Source organism: Phalacrocorax aristotelis, chromosome 2 (assembly GCF_949628215.1).
Source record: "Phalacrocorax aristotelis chromosome 2, bGulAri2.1, whole genome shotgun sequence".
NCBI lineage: Eukaryota > Metazoa > Chordata > Aves > Suliformes > Phalacrocoracidae > Phalacrocorax > Phalacrocorax aristotelis.
Window position 1 is genome coordinate 52,883,158 of NC_134277.1, and position 20,848 is coordinate 52,904,005.

The 20,848-nt window shown below is 41.6% G+C and overlaps 1 protein-coding gene across 5 annotated transcripts in view; it reads left to right on the forward strand.

Moving 5' to 3' along the window:
- The window catches only part of ELMO1 (engulfment and cell motility 1), a 314,961-nt gene that overhangs the window by 222,292 nt on the left and 71,821 nt on the right, over nucleotides 1-20,848 (forward strand). The window contains exon 1 of one of the 5 annotated variants that reach the window (XM_075083579.1): nucleotides 8,512-8,587. The exons of the other annotated variants lie outside the window; for them this stretch is intronic. The gene's annotated coding sequence lies outside the window, so the exon portion shown is untranslated. Of the gene's footprint in view, nucleotides 1-8,511; nucleotides 8,588-20,848 lie in introns of those variants that run through there. 5 annotated transcript variants of the gene reach the window in all.

The following is a 20,848-nucleotide window of genomic DNA, read 5'->3' on the forward strand; positions in this document are numbered from 1 at the left end:
CCTCTTTTTTTTTTTTTTTTGAACGAATTCTGAAATGTTTTTAAAAGAAGGCATTAGTGGAGTGAAAATGGTCCAGCCCTGAATAAAGCAGTAATGTAACAGGTAGAAATACTACTGGCTTAGCGCTAGAAATACATTTGTGTTTCAGAGGCTGGAGAATGAAGGGAGAAGAAAACTTGGAGTTTGTACCCGCTGTTGCAACTGCCTCTGCATTGCTTGACCTTTATAAATTTGTCTCTTCAGTTGGAAGATGAAGTAATCATTCCACCTACCATGTGCAAAGAGCAGAGAGGTCAGTGAAGAGAGCGAGAACGATGTGAGATTTGCCTGTGAGACAGCAAGCGTGGCCATGCTGCAGTATTGACAGCATCTTTAGCTCGTGGATGATTGAGACTGAGGAAATATGTACTCTGAAGATCGATTAGAGAGAGACTGATTAGTGGGAAGGAAGTTCTGAGCAGATGCAACAGCCCTGACAAAATGAGCCAGAACACTGATAGAGCTGGGCCTGGTGTGTGGGCTGAATGTGAATTAGGGTTGCTGGAGGGAGGTTCAGAGAGTCCTTTCTGACAGCTGGTCCTTCCTACCCATCTTCAGAGAAAACAGTCTTAACAGTTTCTTGAAATGTTTTGAAAAGGCTAAGACAGAAAATGTCCATAAAACCATATTGATGAATACAGACATGAGCAATGTGAGAAGTATGGACATTAACCTGGTGTCCTTCCAAAGATGCAGAGAAAGAGGGGAAAGTTACTTTTCTTCTTCTGATACTTTTTTCCTTTCTTCTTTTTTTTTCCCCCCAACTGAGAATGTAAGGTTTATTTTTATAACTTTGGTTTTGTGTGGGCTGCTGCTTTAGTGCTTGAGGATCTCCTCTGATTTATTGTGATTTCTTACTGCCTGTCTTACTAGTATTTATCTATCTTGATATCCAGAATAACACACACAAAAAAGAGTTGCCTGCCTTTTCTCCTTTTCACCAGTGATATGTTACATCAGGATGCTGAGCTCACCTGAGCTTCATGTCTATTGGCTTTCAGAGGAGGGTGTTAATATGCTTTGCTGGGGTTTCTCCAGTCATTCCAACATGGTTGCCACTTTCCAGACTTAAACGTGAGATGCAACAGGCAGCATAAAAGAAAGAATATTTATGTCAGCCTTATTCAAGCAAGAGACTTAATTTAAGCAAACCTATTTATATAGCAAGGTTATTTATACTACATTTGGCTGTGAATGGGCGTGTGTGGGCATGCTTCTGTTGGGCATGCGACACGTGTTTGGGGTATGTATATTTGGCTGCACATTTCCATGTGCATGGATTGAAAAAGAGGCTGTTAAAGTCTTTGAGAAAGGGGATGTTTGCAAAGCCCAGTTTAACCTAGGGAGGCTCTGAAGCCCATGGGAACAGACGCACGCTACCAGAGCCTGACACAGAATAGGAGCGTCAGTAGCTCTTTTTGTGAGTGTCAGTAGCTTCAAATTGCCTATGAAGGTATGGAGGATATTGCCCTTTCTAGCTAAAGCTAAGTGTCCACTTGGTAAATTGCTCCTATTGGAGTATACTTGCAAAAAAAATAACTACATGGTAAACAGCCCTAAATGTCCATTCGCCTTATGTGAGCATTAATTTTACTTTTATGCCTGCGTGAGGTGGAAGCAGAAATAGCTTGTTCTTCTCAAGAAAGTTTTGTGTGCACTTGCTGGACCTGGAGACAAGACTCGTGTTTTCTGTTCATTAACTGTGGTCTTGTCAATCCCTTTCTGCACTTCCAGAGCCTTCTGACACTTACCCTTCCCTGCGAGCCTGTGATGCGAAAGTAGTGTGAAATGAATGTGATAAATGGTGGATAGGCCCCCATCAGCAGCTATTAAAATAATGGTCTAGAGGTCCTTCAACAGCAGCTGGGAAGGTGAACCAAGGCAAAGATAATGGAGTAATTGAGCTGTTTTCAGTACACTCTTTCTAAACATCATGAACCAGCATTGTCATTCTGGTCTTAAAGGTGCATAATCACACTAATACTGTTCCTCTAAAGGCTGCTGGGCATCTGGTTGTTACTCTTAAATAATCAGAGCAGAAGCTTTTGAAATTAAAACACACACATAGAAAACTCTCCTGAATAAAAAACCTATTTATTTTTCTAGAATGCCTAGGCAAGTATTTGCAGAGTTTTCAGAAATTCAGAGAGGATTGCTAACATCATCCATTGTACCAGTCTTAAGGGCCTGTTGGATAAAACCCAAAGGCCCTGCTTCACATCTCTCACTACTAACGTGTTCCCCAGTACCAAGAGAGAGCATGAGTGTTGTGTGAACAGATTTAATCTTCCTGAGCAGCAGATGTGCTGACACATGGGCTTCTACAGTCAATGGGGTAAATAATCTCCTGTTTAAGTAGTTTCTAAGTACCTATTTATGTAGTTAACATATTAAAAAAAAAAACATGTATCATTATTTAAACAGTGAACCATGTCAGCATCAGAGTAAGTTCAGATACCTGAAACAGATTAATTTTTCCTTTATTTTGTCCCTCCTATTGTTCTTTGGTTTTGTTAAAAGCAGAAAAGTAAAATAAATCATTCTGTTGCCATTTCATATGATCAAGTAGAGATTTAATCTGCATCTTCCAGAAGAAGAAAACCAAAATGCACTAATGAATAAGATGGAGGGGAGGATACATGCATGTAAGAGAGGCAAGACCAAATCCATACATGACATAACTCGTTTCAACAGTGTTAGTGGTACAATCTACATTCCTCAGTTCCTGTCCTACAGAAACCAAGCATTAAAGAGAAGTCTCAGACTGTTTGGATTGCAGATAAATCCAGCTTGTGTTGCTTGTTTGGCAATCTGTGCAAAGCATAAGCTGGAGAAGTAGCTAAAGGTAGAAGAATATTGCAGGTAAAATGCTGCAGTGATGTGAAATTGTTCTGTCCTGCCCATGTGTTCTCCAAACCAAGTGAGTGAATGAGAAAACTGATTAAGATGACATGACTAAAAATTCTCTCAGCATGCCTTCCAGTACCTGAAGGGAGCCTACAAGAAAGCTGGAGAGGGACTTTTTACAAGGGCATGTAGTGATAGGAGGAGGGGTAATGGCTTTAAACTGAAAAACGGCTAGATTTAGATTAGATAGAAGGAAGAGGTTCTTCGCTATGAGGGTGGTGAGGCACTGGAACAAGTTGCCCAGAGAAGATGTGGATGCCCATCCCTGGCAGTGTTTGAGGCCAGGTTGGATGGGGCTTTGAGCAACCTGTTCTAGTGGAAGGTGTCCCTGCTAGAGGGGTTGGACCTAGATGATCTTTAAGGTCCCTTCCAACACAAACTGTTCTAGGGTTCTATGTTGCATATCAAATATGACATGCATTTAAACAAAGTGAGGGCAAAGGAGGGAGCAGGGAAATCCTAACCCCAACTATGGATCATGAATATGGGATAAAATAGGCAGAGAGCACTCATAGGGTTGTAGAACTCACAAGGCAGTTTCTGTGGCCTTTGCAATTGTGTACGTAAGAGTGCTACGTAAGGAATCTTGAAGTTGATGATGTGTACTGTGAAACCTTTTTCTGTCTACTGTCTGGATTTATTATAATTGATTTGAAATTCTTCAGTGCCCTCTTATGCTATATGACTGCTATGTAGGTTTGAAATGGCAAGACTTAAAGGTTGCAGACAGCTGCAGGGGCTTGTGTATTTTGAGGTTTTTTTTTATATGATAGCTATACAAAGACAAGCTAACTATGATTGTATGTGACACTGCCTCCAAACCTAAACATCACTTCAGGTTGTTTGTCAGATAGGGCTCTGCTCTTTCCATTGTCAAGGTTAGAAATAATTTTCTTTTTGTGTGTGTGTGTATCAAAATCTATCCAACTTCAAATCTATCCACTGTGACAGAACAGTCTTCCTCTTAGCAACCCGGTTTCTCTTTCTTCCTTTTTATACCAGGTTTCTTATGTGTGGTTGTAGTGGATATCTTATTTTTGTTTGGTTTTTTGGTTTGTGTTTTTTTTTTTTTTAAGATGGGGTTATTTTGGTTCTGCACTAAACATGAGGCATTTTAGATGTTCTTGGAGTTAACACTGGAGGTGGAAATGGAGCCTACAGTCGTGCTGTCTAGACTAGGAAGTCTCCTTTCACCACCCAGGCTGCGTGTAATCATTTAGCAATAGGAAAACTGAGAAATATTCATGTCAGTTCCTGTAGCCAATTTCAGGATTGTTTGTAGGCTGTCTTTGGCTTAGCTGAAGAACTTCAGTTGTCAGAGAAGATGAAGAATTATTGCAGATTCAACACCCCTAAACAATCCTCATCCAGACTGTTGTCTACATCCAAGACTGTTGTATGAAACTCTACAAAGCTCTAATTTCATTTGTATAAGAGTAGTAGAGATTTTCTTTAATGCACATCCCTGCATCTCAAAGGCTTTTAACATACATATGCACCCTCGGAAGGGGACCAACTTGCCTGGTGGTGCAGGAAGAGACTTGAATGCTCCCTGTGCTTGAAGTACAAAAGAAGGTAGTGAATGTTGGTGCTTGTATGGTGGAAATCAAACCCATCCATGCTTTGCAGAATGAAAGGTTCTGTGTTTTTGTAATTCATATAGACCTTCCTGGGTGCTGTTGTGGCAGATCACCTCTGAAGGTCATGTCAAATCTGATTTGCAAAGCTGTGTCCCTGACAGTGTTTTCAGCAGCTTATATATCAATTGGTGTTCCTAGTCAGATAAGCTCTGTGGTTTGTAGTAAGGCTGTCTTAAGTGGCAGAAAGGATAGATATCTCTTTATGCTGGGGCCCCACATTTTCATGTTAATTTGTGTTTATGTGTTGCTATCCAAACACTTCTTCCAGATGCAGTATATTAGAAAAAATGAACAAAAACAAACCCCCGAACCTGCTTGTTGGAAATAAAGTATAGGGGGGCTCCTGATAAAGGAGTTAGAAGGTTTTCCAATATTAGGATTTGGGGGGAAACCAAACTAAATGTGAAATGTGACCTTGAAAGTCTCCAAAATACATGTTTGTGTTATCTGTTATCTACAGCCTAGGTCCTCATTGCTGCTCAAAGAATACAGATTTGGAAGGGATTCCTTCCAAATTTCCAGATTTGTAGGTATTCCTGGAATAAATGACTAGGACTAGCTGTTCCTGGTACAAATTAGCTGCTTCTACAGACGGACTTTTGAAAGGGATGGAAAGTTTACTGAGAATTGGCAGGTGATTTATGGCACTGGAAGAGGAGTTACTGGGCACCAACCAGCAAATATGTGACTTGGGAAGTGTTAGTAGGTTAACTATCTTCCCCATGTAGGTATCTAGGCTAGAAAAAGTAAACCCCATGATCTAGAAGGATAAGTAAGCATTATATCGCTGCTGATTGTTCCTCAGCTCCCACACACAAACAGGTCTTAGCCTATGACAGCATACTGCCGAGAGCTGCCGTCAGATCGGCAAGTATCAGCTTCGGTGTGAAGCATTCCTGGAAATCTTTGATCCTTTTGGTTGAACAACATCGTTTTATCCCGCTGTCTTAGAAGATTTTTCACAAATCTCGTTTATTATGTTGCTTTGAAATTGCCTGGATTTTTCTAGCCTTGAATTGTTGATCTCTCTTGAAAGCTTTCTTAGGTATTTGTGCCCTGTCCTGCTTTAGAGAGTGCAGCAAAATTCTTAGTCTGTTTATTCTCACACCACAATCTTGGGAGGAAAAGAAATGCAATTTACAGGGGAGATTACTAAGAAAAGAAGCTGACAAAGGGTGAGTTAAATCTAACACTTGCTGCCATCAGAAGCAGAGATCACTGTCACTTCTGTTCCTTTCCTGTCGCAGGAAAAGACCTTAAAAATGGGTCTTTTGAGTTCTTGACTGGTTGTCCTAATCTGGGACACAGTCCTCTCCCTGTCAGTGGGTGAAATGCAGGTGGAGAGTTTTGGAAACTGGGCCAAGAGAGGGTTTCTCCAGGTACTTCAGGGTTGCACTGATAATCAGTATGTGTGTTTGCAGCAGTGCTTTGTTTAATCAAGCACAGCCTAATGGAGAGTTTTGAACTCTGTGTATCATACAACAGAAAGGAACAATTTATTTGATTAGGAAGCTCTCCAATTTAATATTGGCTTAAAAAAAATTCAGTATAGAGACCCTCTACGAATGTGACAGTTGCTTTTTGTTGTCCAGTAGCATTTTATATATTTATTTATGGTTTGCATGACTATTTACAATGACTATTGTACATATTGACAATACTTCCAGTCTGTAAGACATGATAATAACATCTAGGAAAATGAATGTTGGAACTGCTGAGCTGCTTCATCATTCACACACAAATGACAGGGTGTGCTCCACACCCTTAGACCACCCTCTTCCCCTGGGTGATTTAGGTGGAAGGAGGGATGTGAGAGGCATGGAACAGCATAGATTGCTTTTTTCCCCAGTGAGTCCTGTCAGCAAACCTAGGCTTTTTAATTAGCCTCCCCTTCCCCTAAAATGCACATTGAATATCTTTCTACAGTTTAATGTTTCAGAACTGAAAGAGTGACCACAAAAGCCTGCAAGCTCAGGGTAATGTTTATAGCGATGGTGCTCCTCTAAAGGAAAATGAAAAACCAGAAGTACAATATTGCAAGAAGTGAATCCTTGTGGCATCCTGAGCCATTAAAACATAAAGTTCTCTTAAAAGCTAATTTCTCTTGTCAAAAATGATAATTGAGTGACAGATGCTCTGAAAAGCCAGATCTCCTCTGGTGTAGCTTTCTGTTCTTGGCCTTGCTCTTGAGTACTAGGCCAATGGGCTTCAAAGACCTTCCTAGACCCTGGATTAGGCCCACAGAAGGCTGGTAGAGGACATTTAACAAGGAGTGGCCTTTATTATACAAAGAGATCTGGGAATCTACCTGCAAGACTCTGTCATGATGCATTTTAAAATGCCACTCTTTACAATGGCTAATGCAGTGGATATCTGCAATACGGGAATTTTTTTTCAGAAGGGCCTTCATTGTTTTTCTTCCTTTAGTTAAATAAATGAAAGTAAGGGTTTATGAAAAAGTAGTGTGCCCTCCTTTTTTTCCACCTGAAATTCTTCTCTAACACCATTACAGTAGCAGGTCAGTGTCTCATAGTTTTTCTGGGATTATCTTTGTAATATAAATGGATGCATTTAGATATTCTCCCCATTCTGCAGTTTCAGTAACAGAAGCATGGAGAGGATGAAAGATTTTTTTCAGGTGTCCCAGAGAAAGTCTGAGGAGCAGCCAGAAATTACCCAAAACTGCCAAGTCCCTTTTCTTTCTTTCCTTTTCTGACCTAGTCATCTCTCCTTTCTTGTCTTGTCAGAGGGTAGCACAGAAATTTATACCCATGGATAACAACCTTTTTGTGCGTTAAGTTTTCCTGGTGGCATGTTTCAGCAGGCCCTGGGCAGAATAGGGAACATCCAGTGTGGAATTAGTTGCCTGAAGACTCAGGTCACTGTCTGTGGGTGCCAGATATAATTCTGGAAGCCCGCTAGCAAAACAGCAGATTGTTTAGGAAGTTTCATAATAGTCGTGTCAGGTTTTGACCCCATTTTGGACAGATGCAATTTATGGAACTGGAAGGTGAAATGTAGTATTTGGATGGCCCATACAGCAGTCTTGTCTTGTGCTGATCCATTACTCAAGCTTGAAATACAAGTCGTGTATTTTTTGAGTACACAGGGAGTTACCTCCTTAGCAAATGCATGCATAAGAGTGAATACTTCTCATGTACATATGCTCATACATACACGTAAAGCGTTGTGTTTGCTCAGGGAGAAAGTCAGCGTGTGCACAGCTCTGTCTGCATGTACTTTCCCAGCGTGTATGAAAAGAGAAAGCAAACTCGCAATCAAATAAGCAGTGAGAGCAGAGGAAAAAAAGATGAGATTGCAGTTGATTATGAGCCTGGCAGCAGATGTGCTACACAAATCCAGCCCGCTGCATCCAGGCTGTTTCCATGGCGATGGAGCGAGTAATTGTGGAGCTCCGGCGCGCTCCCCCGCACAGCCCCCGCCAAGGTGGACGCGGGCGCCGGGTCCCCACCGGTGCTGCCTTGCTCCCTCTGGGCGAGCACCGGGCCCTGGGGAAAAAACTAGTAGGTGGGGAGGGGGAGACCCAGAGATGGGGAGCTCTGGTTTATTTATTCCATCCTCCCTGCTCCGTCTGATGGTAGGATGCTAGGGGAGCGGCGCTCTTCCTCAGAAATATGGTCTCCCAAGATGCTAAATAAATGGGCAGGAGTTTCCCCGAAATGAGAGCGAGCTGCGATTGGCTGCCGCCACCCGGCCGTGCCAATGGGAGCCCGACTGGCCGTCGGGTACCCGCAACATAAGCAAAGCTACATGCTCGCCCCGCGGTGCGGGGACCGGAGAGCAGGCAAAGGTGTGCAAAGGAGGGGGTCTGCTCCTCTCACATGGCTACGCCGAGGACGGATCTCGTTAGAGAGCTTTGTCGGAGACCATCTGCTGCTTGCGCGCATTGTGCCTTCTGCAAAAAGCAGCATTAAGTCATTCACTTGCTGTCGTGTGGGAGGCGAATTTGTCATCGGGAATGATGGAGCTACGGGATCTCTGTAAGTACATCTGTGTACTTTATCCTGTTATTTCAGCCCGGGCATAGATCGATAAATGGTGTCAAGGAATGGCAAAAACAAATTAGTAACAACTGCAAATAGCACGAAGGACTTCTCGGTTTTGTTTCGCATGTAGCAAGATGTGTTCTTTCTAATGGTTTCAGGCATTGGACAAACTAGTTAGCTGTTTGCATTGCCTTGGGTGGTTGTTTAGCCTAATTAAGATTAGTCTGTGGAAGGATGCTGTATTCTCCGAGGCATTTCAGAACACCTCTGTGTTTGAAGAGGAAAGCAAACCACATGGAATGGAATATCACAGGCACGAAAAGTCCAAGGTACCCATACGTAGTCACCAGCATTTGTGGTGTCCGTATAATAATAACAGGCACGTTATTACAATGGTTTGTCAAACACTAGTTCAGACCCTCAGCCAAGAAAACACGAGTTGCTCATCATTCATCTCTGTGCTCAGCACAGAGAATCATTGCTTTTCCTGCCCTTTATATTCTTTTTATTTTTTTTTTTATTAATTTCTTTTTTGGAGGAGGCTTTTGAAAAACACATTTGATTCAAAAGCTTTCCTGTTTGTTGATGAAACAGGTGAGTACATTAAAAGTGTGGAGAGTTTCCTTTTTCACCATTGTGGGGCATGAGTTAGAAGTAGTTGATTCCTTTGCCTGTCGGAACTCTGCTTTTGATTCTGTAAAGCAGAAATGGTATATTTAGAAGGGGGAGGGTGGTGTGTGCAAATCTGTCCCTTAGTAACCCTCTGGGGTTACTTGAGTTACAACAGCCATGACTTTGGCTCAGCATTGTTCATGTTTTATCAGGTATTGCTATTAGACTGCGAGCTTTGCTGCACGGAGCTCGTGAGTGACTCTCTGCTTAACCCTCTCATAGGCTGTAGTCAGCTTATCTGGTTTGTGAAAATACACAGGAGAAAGGACAGAAATAGGAATGAAAAAAATTAGAAAAAACTTATCTGTATTTTTACTCTGTGCCTGAGCTAGTCATGCGTATTAGGAATTTTATGGTAACCAAACTAGGTGCAAACATCATATGAAGCTGGCTGCTTTTTAGGGGGTCCATTTTTGTTGTCTTGTGTTCATTTTAGAACTAAACACACAACTTCCTCTCCCAGTCTTGGGAGCTGCTGGGAAGTCACATTGCTGCCTGGGAATCTCAGGCTGAGGGTGTTGATTTTTTTTTTTTAAAAGATATGGTTTAACTGGTCAGCTTTGCTTTTGAGATACTGCCTTGCAAGTTGTGGCAGGGAGGTGTGTCCATGGAGCTTATCCCTTCGGTTAAAGGAATTGGCATCACCTCAGAGTTGATGCTGAAAAAAATTGTCAGTGTTTTCAAGAACTGTTTGATCAAAATAAATAGGAAAAATGTGGAACATAAAATTTAGTACATCAATACAGTGAGAGTGTCTGTTGGTGAAAGCTATATTAAGCTTTTCTGTGTACTTTTGAGTGTTTAACCCAGTGTACCACAAATGCAGGAGGACCCCTCATTAAGCTTGAATTATTGCCTTTTCCGAAGGCATAGATGTAAGTCACATTTCCCTTTGTTTCCTAGGGGTGTTTGGGTCACCTTTTATTGAAATGATGGCCCCAGGCATCCTGTGGCACTGGGCTTAAAAACAATGTAATTTTCCTTTTCTATGCAAAAAAGAGATAACTGTTAGCTCTTACTGCAATACTTATTTTTGTTTAGCAGTGATGCAAGTGCCAAGAATGACATTTTTGAAATGAAGCAGATATTTAGCTGCTATGTCACCTTCCCCAGGGGCTTGTATTATTCATTTGTATTTACTTAGCACTGATGTAACTGAAAATCCCATTGCGTATGGCAGTCTAGGCAAAGAGGTGTGCCCACTCCCCATCTTGGAGGTGGATGCCTTGATCTAGGCTGAGATATTCCATAAAAGTCTGAGGGAGAGCTTGGACTCTTGCACACCAGGGTGTGCTTTGTTCCTGGCTCCAGGCTGGTCATTTTGAACACCTTTGGGATGTATCAAATTGAAGCTCCGGTGCACCTTTTGGGCGTTTTAATTCTATACCTACTACCTTCTGCTTTATTTTCTGATTGATAAGGTGAACGCCTAGGAGAACATTGTCTTTTAAGGTCACTGCAACACTTAAGATGATATTTTAGCTCTTGTTAGCACTCCAGGGATGTAGTTCAAACAACATAAACCTCTCAAGTTTAGTCACTAGCATTAGGCAAATACTATGTGAGCGATAGAGTTCGTATATCTCCCATAACCTTGTTTGAAGGGATTTGTTTGCTTGTCTATCCCTTTGCATTAGAAGATAAAAGGAGGGGGACCAGGAGGGAGAGAGACAGCCTATAACTGCTAAGCCTTGGATAGTGCATTGGATCAGTCTGTCTGAGGGCTCCAAACCACAGTGGTGCGTGAGATAGAAAAATTTGCGTTGCAGTCAAAGGCACGCTTGCGTTTTTGACCTGATGGTGCAGAGAACAGTTGCCTGTCGTTAGTGCCTGGGCATGAGCTATGTGGGAGAGGCATTTCAGATTCCCAGGCTATAAGAGTTCCAGCAACAGAGGAGTGAGTAGGCTTCAGTGAGAGCTGTGGCATGCTGGCAGCAGTTGGGAGGATGCAGAAACTGAAAAATGCTATCTTGGGTAGCTTTAATAGGTTGCATTGGAAAACACTTGGTTTGACGGGCTCATATGTCTTTTAAAAGACTTGGTGCCAGACCAAATTGGCACACCTCCATTGACTTACGCGAGAAGCCACCAGACATCGATCTGAACTTCAGTCTTATGCTTACATTTTTCTTGGAAGAGCAAGATTTTTACAACGGCAGCAGGTTATTTTTGCTCTCCATTTACGTCAGAAACGGTAATATTGAAAACCTGAGTGGAATGGGCATTCCACAGGTTTTGACTTGTTTCCATGGACTTTAAACTTAATAGGTTATCCTTCGTCTGCTCGCAAAGCCTCATTCTCATATGTTAGTCTATACTGGAAGCGTAGAGCAGAAATCCAGAAAGGAGGCTTTATACGTATCCAGAAATACTAAATTTGAATATTTCATTCTTTCCCTGGATCTTAACGGTCTTTCAGTTTCAGCAGAAACGTAGTGGTTGTTCGTGCTCTAGGTAAACAGAGGCTAGAACCACCAGTCTTCAGTCTTGCCTCAGCTGTATTTTTGTTTTCACCCCATTATTGATGTCATTATGTAGGTACAACCTCTACACAAGCTGCAAACCAAGTACCCTTCTTTAGGTGGCTCTCATGTTTATATCCAAATGAATGGCAGACAGTCATAACTCCAGATGAGACTAACAGCTCAAATGAGAATAGTTCCTTAATTTTGTGTCTGGAAAAAACATTTTTAGGAAAAGTTACTCCCTGCTAGGACTTGACTTGCATAGAGCATCATGACAAGTCACAGAAAGCTCTCGCTTGCTGTTCAGTACGTGCACACTCGCATCTCAAATGGCAAGTGCGCACAACAAAGCAACACCAAGCACAGAATAAAAATGGAACAGCAGTAAAACAAAGACGAGTGAATCGTGAAAAGCCCATTGATTTGCTTGACACCCATTTTGTTCAACATTGTGCAGTGCTAATCTGAAAACTCCTGTGTGTCACAAAAAGTTTTCAGAACAATAAGAACTGTCAATTCCAGCAGATTTTACAGACCTGTCATTATTCTTCCATTGTCTTGAAGCACTAAGTGGCGTACAGAGGGATTTTTGGCAGGAGTTCAGGAGTGGTCTCATAAAGAGGAATAGCGTGTCACTACCTCACGTATGTTATCATTTGCAATTAGAGTTTAGCCCAGTGCAGGCCCCTAGAAGCATGAATCTGAACCCCATCTGAATGTGCTACTTTTATGGTGCTCATTTATTTTGTCTCTTAAAAAAACATAACCACAAACCATCGCTTTTTACTGTTCTTAATTGTGAAAATGTAAAAGCAAGAAATTATAGATGTCTTTCTATATTTTGACTTGATGTCTCCCAGAGAACTAGAATACTCTTATAAATTGACATCCTGGCCCACCCGTTGCTCCTTCAGAAGGTGGGAACAGCAACAGTGATGGCCACAAGCAGAATTTTTTAACAACTCACTTTCTCTTGAGATGGTATTGCTGGTACTTCTCTTGGAGTGTCTGGGTCCTCCCCTGCTCTAGTGGGGCAAAATAACTTCTGCTCTGCCCAGTGTTCTTTCACACCAGATGTTTTGCCCTACAGTTAAGAAAAACAAAGCGCATGTACCCCGCACCACCCGTCGTTAGGAACTACAGCCCCTCTTAGGGACATGCCCTTGTAAGGAGAAGTATGTTGGGAAAAAAGATTGGCTTTGTATTAGGGAGACTCAATTTTAAGGTTTTTTTATCGAGAATCAGAGGCCATGTAACTGGACAGTGTTTTGCCTTCAGTATTTACTCTTCCCAGTGTAGCATCATCCACCTACACACCTTACCCAAATTAGGTAAAGTTCCAGTACAGTAAGGGCCATGACATTCACTTTGAGAATTGAGTTGTGCATCCTTGGTATCAGAAACTGCAGAACCCATATGTATTGCAATAAATCTGCAGCATTTTGAAATGAGAGGCACAGACCCCCTTTTTTTTGTGGATTTCACACAAATTCTGGCAGGTTTCACTCCTTAAGAATTTAGTGGTTTCAAAAAAATACGTGGAAATCAGACACATATGACCTCCATATAAACTAGAACTTTGATTAGCTGTAGTTTGGGTGTTTTAAACTCCTCTGTAATGCACAAAATCAGTCTTGTAATGGGGTGAAAAAGGAGATCTTCGTATTAATGCTAGCACACTGTCAAATTAATACATCAAATAATATACTCGTATCCTGAATTGGTGGAGTGCTTTTATCAGCGCTTTTGATGTGGCAAAGAAAGTGCTTGTTCCATAGCTGCAAACCCAACTCTCTTAGTCTTCCCTTCTCTTTGAACTCCAATTTTCTTAAGTCTTGGAACACTGTGATGTAGAGAGCAGCTTTCACAGCTAGGTATTTCAAGATTCACATCCAAAGGCATATTAGAAGCCACGCAAAGTGATTTTCTTTTAAATGAGGTTTTAAAATCTATGTAACCTTCCGGCTTGACCTCTGGATCCACTCCCAGTCTGCATTTCAAGAAAAAGAATCTACCCACATATGGCCATCTCCAGTAAGATCAAAGCTGTCGCTGTATTCTGACACCTGTGAGAATGAAATGGATATAAAAAATAAAAAAGTGGGGGAAATGGAGGAAAGATTTGAATGAGTTCACATTTATAAAAGACATGCACCCACGATCTTGGAAACGAAGGGAAGACATTCAGGATTAGCTGCAGCTCTTCTGTTCAGAAGCAACAGAACGTTTCTTTATTTGTTAGCCTCACCAAGGTAATTAAACAGACTTGAAAACATAAACAAAAATAGATTTTCTAGATCCCTACAAATATAGCTCTGCGAGCGCTTTGCCGTGAAAGTTAATAAGGTTCTAACTTTAGACTGGGTTTTCTGCCTGGTGCCTAACAGAAGCCACTGCAAAGGATGGTGTTATTTTATGCTGCCTTTGGAGCCCCTCATCAAGGTGTTGTGTCTTTCCCAGTTTCCACCCTTCTCTGGAAAGGTGTAAGTTGGCGTAGATTTATCCCAACTTGTGTGACTACGTCCTGAAGGACTGCCATGATTGTCCTGGTAAGGATCTGCAGAGTGAGAAATGCAGCTCTGTTCATTTACCTGTGTTTCCTGTTGTCCTGTGTGAAAGCAGCAGAGTGGCTTTGCAGACCCTGTTGGCCCTCCCTGTAGATAGATCATGGGCATAAGGCACAGCGGAGTCAAGGTGTGCGTTTTGCTGCGTTGTGTCCTTGCCTCAGCACAACACGCCACAGCAGAGCTCTTGGCTTTCAGCTAGCTGGGACTACTGCCCTGAACCCCCTCCAAGGGGGTCCCAGTTCTTGTCACCACCACAGTTTATCACCTCTGCATCTGATAATTCAGCATGATGCTGAGGAATGTTGTGGCTGGAAGAACCTTGGTCTGCAAGAAACCTAATTCACAGTGCCTGTAGTCAACACAGGGGTTAAAATGTAACTGTGTCACTAGCCACAGGGAAGGGAAGGAACATAGATCAACCAGTCTTCTCTCCTGACACACTCTTGTGCCTTCACAAGGAACCTTCTCCTCTCCCCCTCCCCATACTCACCTTTCGTAGGGCAGAATTAAGCCATTTGGCTGACAGAAGCACTGCTCAGCTTTCAGAAAGGGGAACCTGCCTGATGTGAGACTTTATTGTCTGTTCAAACTCTTGGGGTCATGATTTAAAGCAGCGACAGCTGCAAAGATGATGCCCCTGAAACCTCTCACTTTTACACCACTAGCTGCTTTGGTGCATCGAGTAAATAGGCAAAGGCTTGAGTTAGAAATACCTCTGATGCCTTGTAACTGCAATGAGAAGTTGGATTATATTTATATGTTAATAGTTAGTCTTGAATTTTTCTGCCTTTAAATGCCATTATAATCCAGGTAAAATTTTAACAGAAGAGTGGAAAGTCTATGCACAGTTGTTTCACAAATAAATTCCTTTGTTCTTACTTCCCAAGTTACCTTTTAAAATGTCCTGTTCAAATTAGCACCCTGTCTCAAATAGCGACACAATGTTTTGGGGTGATGCTTAGAATGTTTTAAGTCCCATTTTCAATTGCAAGTGGCGTTATGCTCATTTCTAATGGTACAGAAGAGGTACAAGTGAATCTCAGAATAAGTTCTGCTTGTTCATGCATGAGATTATGTATCATCCCACCTTTGCACGCAGGATTTTCATCATTCAAAAGTCACAGGCCTTTACTGCAGACTGAACTTTGCACCAATCCTGGTAATAGTTTTCACTGCTAAAGGTTCTAGCCCAGTGAATTTCAAGGCTTTGAATTTTTATGAAATATTTAAGGTATAAGCTAGAAACTTCTAACCAAGAATTTCTCTGGTAGAATAAATATCAAGTGTTTCAGACATACAGATCTGAGCATTAGCGTTTATCAAGGCAAACAATTGCTGGATGTGTGTCAGATTTTTTGGATTATAAAGCACTTTGCTGTCAGGTTTTAACCAAGAAGGAAATAGTCACCTTTCTAATTCTGTTAACTGTTATTGGGTATCGGTAATTGAATGAAACTTGGTTTTTTCAGTCAAAGAAATACATGACAGATTCGTAACGTGAAAAGTATAGGAAAGCCCCACAGCTAATTATATGGTTTTAAACTTAAACACCAGAGCTCAGTTGCTGCTTGTTCCAGAAGTTTGCCTGAGCTATGATTTAAAGGCTTTATTGCACCAAAATCCCAGAGGTTGTTGCAGTTTGCAACAGTGGGCTGCCAAAAGGGTAATCGCAGTGTGAGGTTCTTGCACCTGCGAAGAAATGTGCACATTTCATCACGATGTCCTGCACAGGCAGACACCCGGGCCTCATCCAGCCCTTTCAGATCTGGTGTCCTCATCATTGCCTCAGCATCATTAGCGCTGGCAAACCATGTAACCTTATGAGGGGGTTGCACATCTCTGATGCCACAGCCCATTTGGAGCACCTACCTGTGGCCAATGCCACAGAGCACCCATGAAAGGTGAATGCAGTAGGTTGCGTGGGAGTTTTGGTGCAGGGCACAGCGGTCCTGCTTTGCAATTCTGGTCGCCTCAGCAACATTGTGCTTAGGGTGCAAACTCAGGACCTGCTTCAAAGGAACACCAGTGCAGGAGGCAAAACCTTGGCTGTGTTCAAACCAGTGCTAAAACTCACATCAGTTTCAGGCTGGTCCCCAGAATCAAGGGGTTGTCTGTCTTCTGGAGTGAAGTGGTCAAATTGTACTATGAAGTCAGTCAAAAGGCATCTCCTCCTAAAGAAAATGAAAGATGTCAAAGGGTTCTATGTGAGTCAGTAGCGAAACAAGCCACAATTTTGATTACTGATATATAAAAAAGAATGTTTGTTCCACCAGGGATAACAGCTTGTTACTTGCTTTGCTCTCAGGATGCTAGGAGAAAGGAAGAGAAAGAAAGTACTTGTAGCCAAGTTGGCTGCTGCAGTCCAGCAGCACAGTCAATCAAATTGCTTCATCATTCCAAGCCATTCTATAATAGCACTGATTTATCTTGCTGCCGTGCAATTGCCCCCTGTTGATAATTCCAGTTTTGTCAAGAGATGGCAGAGATTTTGCTGAAAACCTGCAAGCTCCTCTTACCAGCAGTGAATGGTAGGAGAGCAGAGTAAGGCTTTCTCCTTTTCATTGATGCCTATAAATAGTCCATGCTAACCCTAACAGCCTTAAAGATGTAGGGAACCTTTTTTAAAAAAAAAATTCACTATTTTAAAAATCACATTGACTCAGCAGAAGTGGACATGTACGCTTTAGATCATGATAGGTTGATAATCAAGCGCTGCTATGAATGCTTAGCTCTTAGATTCTGGCTGTAACATTTTACATTTATTTTAACTCTGTAGTAGACTGGCACAAATCTTGATATAATGGCCAGAAAGGAGGCTGCTACGTTATTGTATATATTAAAAAAAATAATGTCTTAGTTACACTCTTTACAATTTAGTTTTCTGTTTCTTCACTTTTCTCTGTGTATGTGAGAAAGAGAGCAGATAATTAACCAAAGTGCATTTAATTTATATCCAGAAATGGGTTGCTTAATAACAAATTCTGTAGTTCTCAGTTATGCTAAGCAGAACTAGTCACAGGAGCCATTTTATGGATTTCGGTGGGATTACTCCAATATGCAAGAGCTATCCAAACATGGTTTGAGCCACTTTGAAAAGTATATGAGGTTTCTTAGGAAAACCGAGTCCCATGGTCTTGGGGACAGGGGGGGTTTTTTAATATGACACTAGTATGCATGCATCTAATTAGATTTTATTGGAAAATCCAGTTTTATGGAATAGCAGGAGATAACCAGGATGCTTGGCATTGCTGATGTAAGAAGAAAACTGGTTTGCTCTGTGTGTGTAGATGTTATAAATAGTCTAAGAATACTTTACCTTTTGGTTTGCCCCGTAGTCCTAGAAGACTTCTTACTAATAAAATTCACAGGCTCATCACTGGAAATGTAAATTTCTGCAGAACACGCAAATCTCTGTATTGCCATGTTATTTTTATTTTTCCTGTGATTCTAGGCAGACTTAAAAGGCATCTGAAAAAAAAAAAAAGGCTAAATTAATACGTATACCACACCGACAAATGTGTATGTGAAACAAGGCTGTACAACAGCCTAAAGATGTTACCTACCATTCAAGTTATTTTCTTGCCAGTCTCAGGTCTGGAGGAGGAGTTGAGTTCTGAAAATACTTTACCTGTAAAAGGGTTTTTGGTATGAGTTTGAAAAGGAACAAAAAGAGCAGATTTCTACTATTTTATGCATATTTTCAGGTTTGATAGAGAGGAAGATTAAACAGCGTGTGTTTGGCAGCAGCATTTGATCACTTGAGTGAGATTCTGTCTGCTCTGCTCTTAATCCTGTGGTAATTCAGGATCCTTAACCACTGATTTCTAAACATGATAATCCAAACCCCCTGCGGTCAGTTGTGTTGGTCTCATCAAGAGCCACAGTGGATTTTCTGGTCTTTAAATAGAAAGTAGCTTAGCCTAGCAGCCAGTTAAGTGTTGTTAGATTTTCTTTTAATGAGTTTCACCGGTCTACTTCTTGGTTTCAGTGTAATGCTTAGATGTCATTCTTCTCTTTGGGTCTTTTGAGGATGGCCTTACTGCAGTAATGATGAAAATTATCCCTGCTTAGGAATCTCACCTCTGGCAAAACTTCAGTTAGCATCATGAAAAGAGCTTTCCTGTACAGGCTGTTCGCTTTGTTCACTGATCTCGTAGTCCACTGTTTCCCCGAGTGCTTTACTTAAGTAAGGCTTGTCTTGCCACAGGGTAAATGAGAGAAAGTACCTCACAGTAATCGTCACAGGTTTCGTTGCAATATCAGCAGGAGCTGGCTACACCTCCTCCAGTGCAGATATACTATCCTACGTGTTCTAGATTGCTATTAGGAAGAAAGAGAAGGGGAGCCAGTTCTTAGGCATTCTGCTGTGCAACCCCTTCCTCCCCCAGATGCTATTAATGAACCTTCAGAATTAGGTGGATCTCTTTTTAAATACTAAATCATATCACCTTACATTCCTTTCAGTTTTATTTTAGAAATTTATTCCTAAGATAAAGAAATCTAGAAACAAAAATACCATGATAATGCTGTAAAACTAGTGGTCCTGTTTTCAGCAGTGCAAGTATCAGGAACTAGGCTGTAGATGGATATAGATGCTATCCAGTAGCTTTTCACTGACATCAGCGAGCACTCAGGTTTGCTCCAGCTTACTATTAGAGAGGCATAATAAATTCTATATTGGCCAAATTGATCTTCACTCAGAAGCTACCCTCCAAGCATATCATAAGAAGAAGCTGCAGGGGCACACATGATACTAACTAGCAACCTAGCTACCTATCAGTTATATGCTAATTTAACATACATAACTGCTGCTCTCTTCTGTCATGTAGAGTGGCAAGAAGGTCATGTCTTCTGGAGATCTTTGGTATGCTTACTTACAACGAGGAAAACTAGTTAAGGGACTTGTCTCTAAAGCTTTGAAATGGTGAATCAAGGTTGCTCTGAGTGATGGCCAGAAAGTACTCAGCAAAATCTAAGGGAGGAAAGCAAGGTGCAAGTCCGTGAAGCATTTGAGGGCAAAGAAGAGTGAACAGTGGGAAAAGCATAACAGTAAGCCAAGATTTGTTGTAGCTGGCAGTCTGTGTTGTGAAGGGAAGAGAGAACATTCATGCCATATCCAGAATGGAAATACCAAGACCAACCTTGAACAAGAAGGTATTCTCTATATTTGGCAGGCATGCTATCTCTGAGAAGCAGTGTAGTGCAGTTGGTGACTAAGTCAGACTGTGACAGTCTGCCTCAGTTCCTCCATACACCACAGATTTGTTGTGCTACCTTGAACCAAGCAAGAGAACTTCATTCTTGCTCCCTGGCTTTCTGCCTCTGACACACGCGAGTAATAACATTGTCCTGACTTAATGAGAAGTTGCAGGTATAAAATATACTGAAGATTCAATGCTGTGGTTCAGAGCAAGCAAAAATGGACCTGAGCCTGTAGGGTTAAGGTTTCCTTGCAAAGGGTCTGCAATAAAATTTACGGATGTAAACCTGTTTTCTTAGCCAAGGACACTTTTGATGTTAAAGCACCAAGATTCTAGTTTCTTAAAGGAGATGTGAAATTTCCTTTAACAAAAGTGGTTTTGTAGAGAAGCAAGAATAACCAGTGCTATGTGCTAACCCTGAAATTGTTCCTGATGTTCAGTTAAACTTATTTCTGGCTCACTGGGTCCAAATGAGGGCTTTCTTTAAAACTCAAACTTATCAGGGTTAGAGCCAAATTTGGGTCTGAAAGAGCTAAAATGTGAGTAAGTATACTTTACAGCATATGTGAAAATACGTGATAGGCAAAAGCTGGGCACTGTTAAGGTTTAGCCTAGACCAGTGATGCCAGCTTGGTCATTGTTTGGGCAATGTTGGGTCAAGTAAAAGCTCAAGGTTGTGGGCTGCTTCACTGTTACATGACTGGGGTGGTACCACACCATGACCCGAGCCAATGTGTCCTCCTTCTGTGTGTGTACCGTTTCCTCAGAACAAGATATGGGCCTGCTTTGTCATGGGAAGGCTTGCAGGTTGGCTTCATGGGGAGGGAGGAATGAGGGAACCCTCACAAAAAATGAGAGGGAGGGAGGAAGAGAGAGAGGGGAAACAGACCATATGAATTGTTTTGGAGGCAGTGGTTAGGTCACCTTCAATTAGGTGCCCATTACAGAGGCCTATTCCACGTTGTTTCTAAAAGGGCTGGGGTTGGGGAAAGGTATTTGAGTAAATCCAGTATCATCTACATTTTGCAGTGCTTCCAGTTACATTGGGAAGCCTTAGTTCATCAAAATTAAAGACAATATAGCATCTTCACTGTGTTGGCCAAATAACAATCATCTTCAAGGAAGAAGACATTAGAGAGGTAACAATAGGCTACCAATAATATGCCCCCAAGTATAAAAAAATGCTGAGTTCTAGGATGTTTCTGCTGTTAATGCTTTGCCTCTCCACCCCCTTTTTTCTTGTTCTAGCCTAATAGTGGCAGCTGATACAATAACGGGCTACTGCACAATTTTACACCTAAGGGTCACAGTCACATTTAGAGCCTGACAGCATTCCCTTTCTGGAATAGG